At 45.3% G+C, this 7,789-nt stretch overlaps 1 non-coding gene across 1 annotated transcript; it reads left to right on the top strand.

The window, feature by feature from the left end:
- Positions 1–521: 521 nt before the first annotated feature.
- On the top strand, positions 522–625 carry Gm24917. The gene has a single exon (XR_003949881.1). It is a non-coding gene; the product is annotated as a U6 spliceosomal RNA (small nuclear RNA).
- Positions 626–7,789: the final 7,164 nt, after the last annotated feature.

Below are 7,789 nucleotides of genomic sequence, written 5' to 3' on the forward strand. Positions count from 1 at the left end.
GCGAATGAGCCCTTTTTAATCCTACATCAGCTAGCCATTAGATATGGCTGCCCTCGGTAATGCAAGCGTGACCTTAAGCAAGTTGTTCTCTTCAGCAAAGAACATTTGTCTCAGAGAGGGGCTTAGTTGATAGTTGTGGCCACCAACACTGAAGAATGTTGGGGAAATAGAACGCCATTATCTCCGTAGCCCGCACCAATTTCCTTAGAAAACATGTACCTCCAAATGTCAGCTGCTACTCTGGTTTTAAAGGACAGAGGGAAGATGGCTGTGTCACCTGAGTTTGGAACAGGATCCAAACCCGCAGACACAGGGGTGTGATGCCCACAAGAATGAAAATCCACGGGATTAGTCTTGAGCAAGCTGAGAGTTTGCTAAGCCCTGGCATCTGCTGCACTTCCCAAACCATACACATAGGACCACCCAGTTCTCCATCTCCAGATGCTTCCTGCCAAGCTTCTCAACACAGCTGACACAAGAGGAGAGCCAAGGCGGTTGAAGTAATTACAGATAGACAGGTCGTGCTCGCTTCGGCAGCCCATATACTAAAATCGGAACAATACAGAGAAGATTAGCATGGCCCCTGCGCAAGGATGACACAGACAGACAGGTAAAAGAAGCTTTACCTGGGGTTGCCAACTTCACCAACAAGGGTATAATCCAAAGAATTGGCAAAACAAAAGGGAAGACCTTTGCATGGAATTTTTCCTGTATCACTGGAAACACTAAAGTAACATGTTACCAGCCCCTCTAGGCTGCCTTGCCCCCTGACTCCCAGACGCTACTTATGTTCAAGGCATGAACGTTCCCCAGCTCTAGTACAGTCCTTGGCTTCAGGGCCAGCTCAGAGGAGGGGTTACACTAGCGAGTGAAGGGAACTGGAGAAACTAATGCCATACACAAGAGTCTGTGTGCACACGCAGGAATCACAGTCATGTGTTGCTGAAACCTCATGTATTCCTTTATGAGTTTGTTTGGCCTTTTTTTTTTTTCTTTTTACCATAAACATCTCAATCATATTATTGTGTAGGACTCCTTCAAGCCAAACAGCTGTGATCCTTGGGAATCCAGCCGTGCCCGCATGCAAAGTCATCCATCCCTGCTGGGGTCCTGGTCTGTTGACCTCCCCTCATGGAAAGAAAGGTTGGGGAGGTTCTGGGATCCTCACCTGAGTGTTCAGTATCTTCATATCACTTGCTATATGCAACTCTGCCATAATTGCAGATGGCCTCTGAGAGGGGCTAGATTATGGGGGGGGGGCTGCTGGGTAAAGACTCTCCAGAGTGGTCTTTTGGGATAGGAAACATGCACATTCCTGTAAGTAACCCCTCACCTATGCTCTCTTGGTAAACCTAATAAACTCGTTGGCATCCAGTATGAACTTTGGTGGCATGCAATCTTGGCTTGTTGTTGGCACCTTAGGGAAGCAGGAGGGCGTTATCTATGTCTTCCCAGGGAAGAAATTTTAGCCACACATGTGACTTGGTAGCTTGTGAAGCTTGAATTCAGTACTGCCAGCTGCTGTAGAGTCAGAGGTTCTCAACCAGGAGTTACCCTTTCACAGGGGTTGCCTAAGACCATCGGAAAACAGATATTTACATTATGATTCATAGCAGTAGAAATTACAGTTATGAAGTAGCAACAAAAATAACTTTATGGTTGGGGTCTCACCACAACATGAGGCACTGTATAAAGGGTCGCAGCATTAGGGAAGCTGAGAACACTGGTCATAGTCTCCATCTCTTCTTTGTGTTTGCTTTCTTCTTTCTGGTGCTGGGGATGGAACCTGGGGCCTCAGGTACATTCAGACAAGTGTTGGACCCTACGGGACCACAGTTCGAGCTCCATCTCTGTTTTCTCAGGAAAAGCTAGTCTAGCAATAGTGGCACTGGATCTCTTCAGAGGGGAGAGGCAAAGGCCTTCTGATGTGTAGCCTAACAATTTGTTGCTCCAGAAAGAGGGAAGTAAAAAAATGGTCTTCCTTCCTTCCTTCCTTCCTTCCTTCCTTCCTTCCTTCTTTCCTTCCTTCATTTCTCTTTTCCATCTCTAGCCTGACAAAGATTATTAATTTCTACATTTTCAAAACCATCTCTGTAAAAATTTTTGGCTGCTTGTTGTTTTTTGTTTTATTGGTGGTGGTGGTGGTGGTGGTAGTGGTAGTCTTGCTTCGAAGCCCAGGCTTCGAAGTCCTCAAACTATGATCCTCTGGCTTCAGTCTCCAGAGCACTGGACGTACAAGTATATACCACCATATTCAGCTCCTCTATGCAATTCTTTTTATTTCTATTTTAGTGTCCACATTTCCACAGATCAAATGGGAGGGTCTTTGCATGTACCCCTGAGCCTGTTCTTAGCTCAGATGGGATGGTCCTTGCATATATGCCCTGAGCCTGCTCTTAGCATTGAGCTACACCTAAAGCCCTCTTGTCATTCTAAAGCCCACAGAGCACTGAAATATTAAAGTTTTTTTTTCACAAGATGACACCAAAATCAGATTTGCTACAAAATCCTACAGTTATCTATCAACCCCATTTTATTTCCACCATGTTCCATTACATATGTGTTATGTGTTTGATCAAAAGCATTTGCCAAAATAGATGAATATGAATATAGTGAAACTTGAGAGTATCAGGTAGTATATGGGATGCTTGTCTGATTCCTTCTCTAAAACTGGGGACATGCTAACTCTTGAATGAAGATTGTGGGCCAGCATTGGAATCTGAAGAAAGGAAATATAACCCCAGTTGAGGTCAGAATAGTAGGTCCTTTGGAATCAAGGTTTAGTTCCAAGGCTTGTATTGACCAAGAGCAAAAAGCATTGTATACCTCCTACTATGAGCAGTGAATGCCTAATGGGGAGCCACCTCACATCTTGTACATAGGGTCTACAAAAATAAAGTAAAAAGTCAGGACCCCAACCTGTCATATCTTTTGGTGGCCAGAAGCACTCATTTCTGTTGTATGTGTATATGTACATATACATAATACATATCCACATATACATATGTATTTATAATGAGAGAATAGAGCCCTTGGAAATTATAGCTAGTTAGTGAACCGGTCAAAAAGGCAAATCTAGCAAAAGGAACCGAAGAAGTAGGAAGAAACCTCAGAGTGTGGCCAACAGCCACAGAGAGCTCACCTCATAGAGAGAGATGAGCATGAAGCAAAGAGGGTTCACGCTGCTCAGCCCTTGTCTCACAGAGGCCTGGGGACATGCTGAAGCCCCGTTTATCTTCTTAAAGCAAAACTGAAGAGTTTTCATTGTAGGTTCCCAATAAAGGCACTTTCATTCACTTATCAGTGACAGCCACAGAGCAGGGGTGGATTTGGGACAAAAGGCTGGGAAAAGAACAGCACAGATATGAGAAGTGGGGGAATTTGCTCAATCCATGAACGTTACTTCCTGCCAAATGGAAGAGCGAGAGATCTGGGTAATGAGAACAGGGGAGAGCAGTGTGCTGAGCGGAAACAGGAAGGGCCGTGGCAGATGAGAAAGGAGATTAATGCAATCAACACTTATCCCAGCTTTAGAGATGGAGCAATTTATAGAAATGAGAGAAATGAAATCAATTGTCCTATTTCAAAACTATGAGAAAGAAGGGAAAGCGAAACCAACAGTGAGAGGATCTCTTTGGAGAACAGCTCAATACCAACAAAGCTGGGACTCACACTGAGGCTCAGCCCCCAGTCTGGTGCTGTTTCCCCTATAAATATAAAAGCTCACTACTGCCTCTTTCTCATTTCCTGCCTGTTTCCTTCCTTGTATGAGAATGAGGGTTGGCAGCTGTCTCCATGTGCATGTGAACTTCCAACTGCCTCAGACTGAAACCTTCTCCCTGTCCAGCGGTGCCTGAAGTGGGTGGGGGATCAAGGTTGGCTTCCTCACATCCTGCGGGGGAAGGGGCAAATCTGACAGCACATTTGTAAACTGTAATGGTAGAGAGGACAGCATGCTCCGTTTTCCAAATGGTAATTATTATTTTCATAATCAGCATTTATTGTTTTTAAATGACAGCGTGGGCAGCCGGGGATAATGATTAAAGAGAAACAAGCTCTGTCAGTGTGACCAGAAATCAGCAGGATGTGCCACTGAAAAACCAGGCAAGGCTCCACGGGGAGTCAGCTTCTGCTTCCTTTAGGCTTGGTCTGGTCTGAGGGTAAACTTCTGTGTAAGGCCACAACTTGGCTAAGGGAGACACTGCACTAACCAAGGATAAAAATTAGACACCAGAAGGTGATGTGGAGGGTCACATCTGCAATCCCAGCATTAGAGAGACTGAGGCAGGGGGACCAAGACTCTTCAGGAAAGCTTGGGCCTCATGGTGAGTAGGGGGCCAGCTTACTATCCAGAGAAAGACCCTGTCTGGAGATAGAAAAGCATTTGAGAACGAGAGGAAGCTAAATTCCTCTGGGGTAACACTCAAAGAAATAGTACCTGGTTACTTCCCATGAGCAGACAGAAGAACGAAGCTGGTCCTTACCCTTCACACATGCGGTGTTTGGTGTCTGCTTTGTTCTCCTTCGTAGACGTGCCGCCTCACAAACAGCAAGATAACGGTGTGTCAGGTCTTCTGAGATCCTGCACATCCTTTCCACGACATTTTCAGACATATTAGTCTCAATGGGTGTTCTGTGTTCCAAGATGTCACAAGCCACTGTTTTCCCTTTCCTTTAGCCAATGGTGTACAGTTAGCCATTACAGAAATGATAGCCAGGCACTGCCAGAAGACCAGACCCTTACTTATAGTCATCAATGGAACAGGCATTTGCCTCAAGACTGGAAAATCCTCAGGCTTAACGTTAAAACATGCTGTTCTGGATAGACAAGGGCTTCAAGGGCAGTTTCGCCCTTATTTGGTGGGAAGAGCCTTGCTGCTGTGTCAAGTCAGAAGCAGGAAGCTATTATAATTTGCTTCCAAAAGGCTTTTTTTTTTTTTTTTTTTGGTATTAAAAAGGAGCGTGCAATGTCTACATCTTAGAAGGCACTTCTCAGTAGCTGAAAAAAAACCTGCTTTGGAAATATCTCAGGTGTGAATTTAAACCCTTCCCTCCTGCAAGGGTCAGTGCTTATTGTTCCTTCCACCCCTCCTGCTGAGTCTCTTGGTGAATGAGTCTTCCAAGAACTGGAGATTTGGCTTGGGAAACTGCCCTGTTGAAAGTGCCAGCTGTCCTACAAGGGAAGTGATTATTTTCTGCTTTAGAAACTGTAAGCCACAAGCGTAGGACACCCAGAGGTATTTCTGCCAGAAGCATTTCCTGCAGGCCGTAGTTCCAGTTTACATCAACGGAATTCTGTCCCAAGGCAACCCAGGAACAACCTCTCTGGCACTCAGCAGAGAAGCATGCTGCTCACATCAGGAGGGCCATCTTGCTCTGAGCAGACTCAGTGGTGTCCGTTCCCTCCATCCAGTGTCAATAAGCTCATGTCACTGGCACAATATCAGAGTCCCCATAGCACTGTGACCACACATCACTTGCTCTCTTGCTAGAGCAGGATATTTCTTAGGTCATGGGATTGAACCCAGGCCTGGTTCAGCTCCCAAGTGCTAGGAGGCACTTCAGGAAAGAGGAAGCCATTGTGCCCAACAGAATGCACAGCTAGATCACCTATCCCATCAGCTTCTGTATACATCAACAACATCCTCAACAAATGTTAAAGGCCTTTGTATTTTAAGTGATCCTTATGCACAGTTGTGCTGAGGTATCTAATTGTAATTTAGGATTTATTTCATCCAGTCATAGTCCATAAGTATTGTCTGAGTGGCTGGCTTGTATGCTACTATTAACTATTATTATACTATCAGACCAGAGCCCAGGCATGTTGGCTATGGTCCTGCCCTGTCTTATATCCCACGTTCTAGGAGTGACTATCTGTTTTTCCTCTGTGTTCTAATACCTTCTGCTCAACTTGATCAGCAAATGCTCATCACGTCACAGAAGCAAGTTTAGGAGGACATTTTCTAAAACTGGCCTACTAGGAGTTGAGGGTGATGGGGTGGCAAGAGGGAAGGGAATCACTTTCTCAAAGCTAAGAAATAAAGCCAACTTTGTGGTCCACGCTGGGAACCCAGGAAGAGTAAAATTCAAAGGCAACTGGAACTACCTATCTAGTCCCAGCCTGCCCATGCCTGAAGGCACACACGTGTGCTCGCACACACACACACGCACACACACGCACACATACACCAAAGCCAATAAATGTCTTGCATAAGAGCTAAGTGAGGAAAGTTTAACTTGGGGGCTTTCTTCCTCAGAATGTAAGTCTGGCTCCAACTGCTTTTAGGCAAGGAAGTTTTCCATCTGAAATAAAACTAGTTTTCTTTGGATAGAAATGCATTCTTTTCCGTGTTTCATTACATAATCACAAAATACTGATCTAAAAGTTTCTCTGGGTAAGGAGTCCTTGGCCTGATCAGCAGTTTACTGGAACTGACGGAGCCTATGCCTGACGGGAGAACAGCTTTTCTTCCATTCCATTTTCTCTTTTTAATCCTGATGTGCTTGCTCTCAGCCTCGGGCTGTGGGCGCATCAAGCTGTGCTCCTGCAGCTGTGGTGTGAGGCTAAGGAGTAAATGGAGACAGCAGGATTATTTTTACAGTAATTTGCCCTTTCAGAACACGCTAATGGGGAGAAGCACATTTCAGATCCACCCAGAAGGCCAGTAAGTGGTCTCAGATGATCCCAAGCTTTCTCTTGCCTCGAGGGGTAAAATCTTTTCTCAGCAATTTGGGGCATATTATCTTACCTGCCTGAGAATCTGCCAGGCAGATACCCCTCTATGACAGAAACATCAGATTTCCTACCTACTGTGCAGATGGGAAAAGACAAAACTTGAATTCTCTGTGCTCTCCTTTCTCCCCTGCCAGGATAACATTTACAAAGACTGTTTCTTTAGTCCTGGCTTCTAACAGCAGCCATTTGAAGAAAGAGTCATCCAGCAATTATTAATTTTGCATGGGATCAACTCAGCTATCATTGGAGATGCAGTTACATGAAAACAGCCTGTGTTAATTTCATCCCTCTGGGGTTGCTTGGCAACAAGGCCTCCTTCCAGACAGTCTCTTCTTGGCCTAGGGTGATCTCTTTGGGGTGTCACTCAAGCTAAGGCAATCATCACCCTATTGCTGCTGCTTTTGGATGTGTCTCTGTGGGTCGGGGTAGTCCAGGGCCCTGGAAGCTCTGCTTCAGCCACGCTGGCCGAGGTCTGTGTAAGTCCTGGCTCTGTCAGTACAGAGAATGAATTGGGCCTGGGGGATCTGGGATTTGTGCAATGCCCGTTAGATAGGAAAGAGAGAAAGAGCCTGAGAATGGCAAAGGGAAATGGGGCTTATATGGAATAAAATTAGAATAAAATAGAATACATTACTACGTTCTTATGTGAAAGTACTTGAAGCAAGTGCTCTACCACTGAGCTATGCCCCAAGCAGGATATACTTCTGAATAATCAACAGAAGGTCCAGTATGTACAACGCACAGGATGCTGGATTCCAAATGTGTGCAGAAAGGGAATTAAAACTTTAAAAAATAACAAAAAGAAAAACACCACCACCTCCACCAACAACAACAAAAACCGTGGATGTGGTGGTACATGCCTTGAATCACACATTGACTCAGGAGTCAGGGCAGGCAGCTCTCTGGGAGTTCAAGCCCAGTCCTGGCTACATAGTGAGACCCTGAGGCTAGAGAGATCAGCCTGGAGCACTTTTTGCTCAGGCAGAGAACCCAGGTTCCATTCTCACCACATTATTACTCACAACCATCTGTAACTCCAGTTCCAGGGGATCA

Source organism: Mus musculus, chromosome 11 (genome assembly GCF_000001635.26).
Source record: "Mus musculus strain C57BL/6J chromosome 11, GRCm38.p6 C57BL/6J".
NCBI classification, from domain to species: domain Eukaryota; kingdom Metazoa; phylum Chordata; class Mammalia; order Rodentia; family Muridae; genus Mus; species Mus musculus.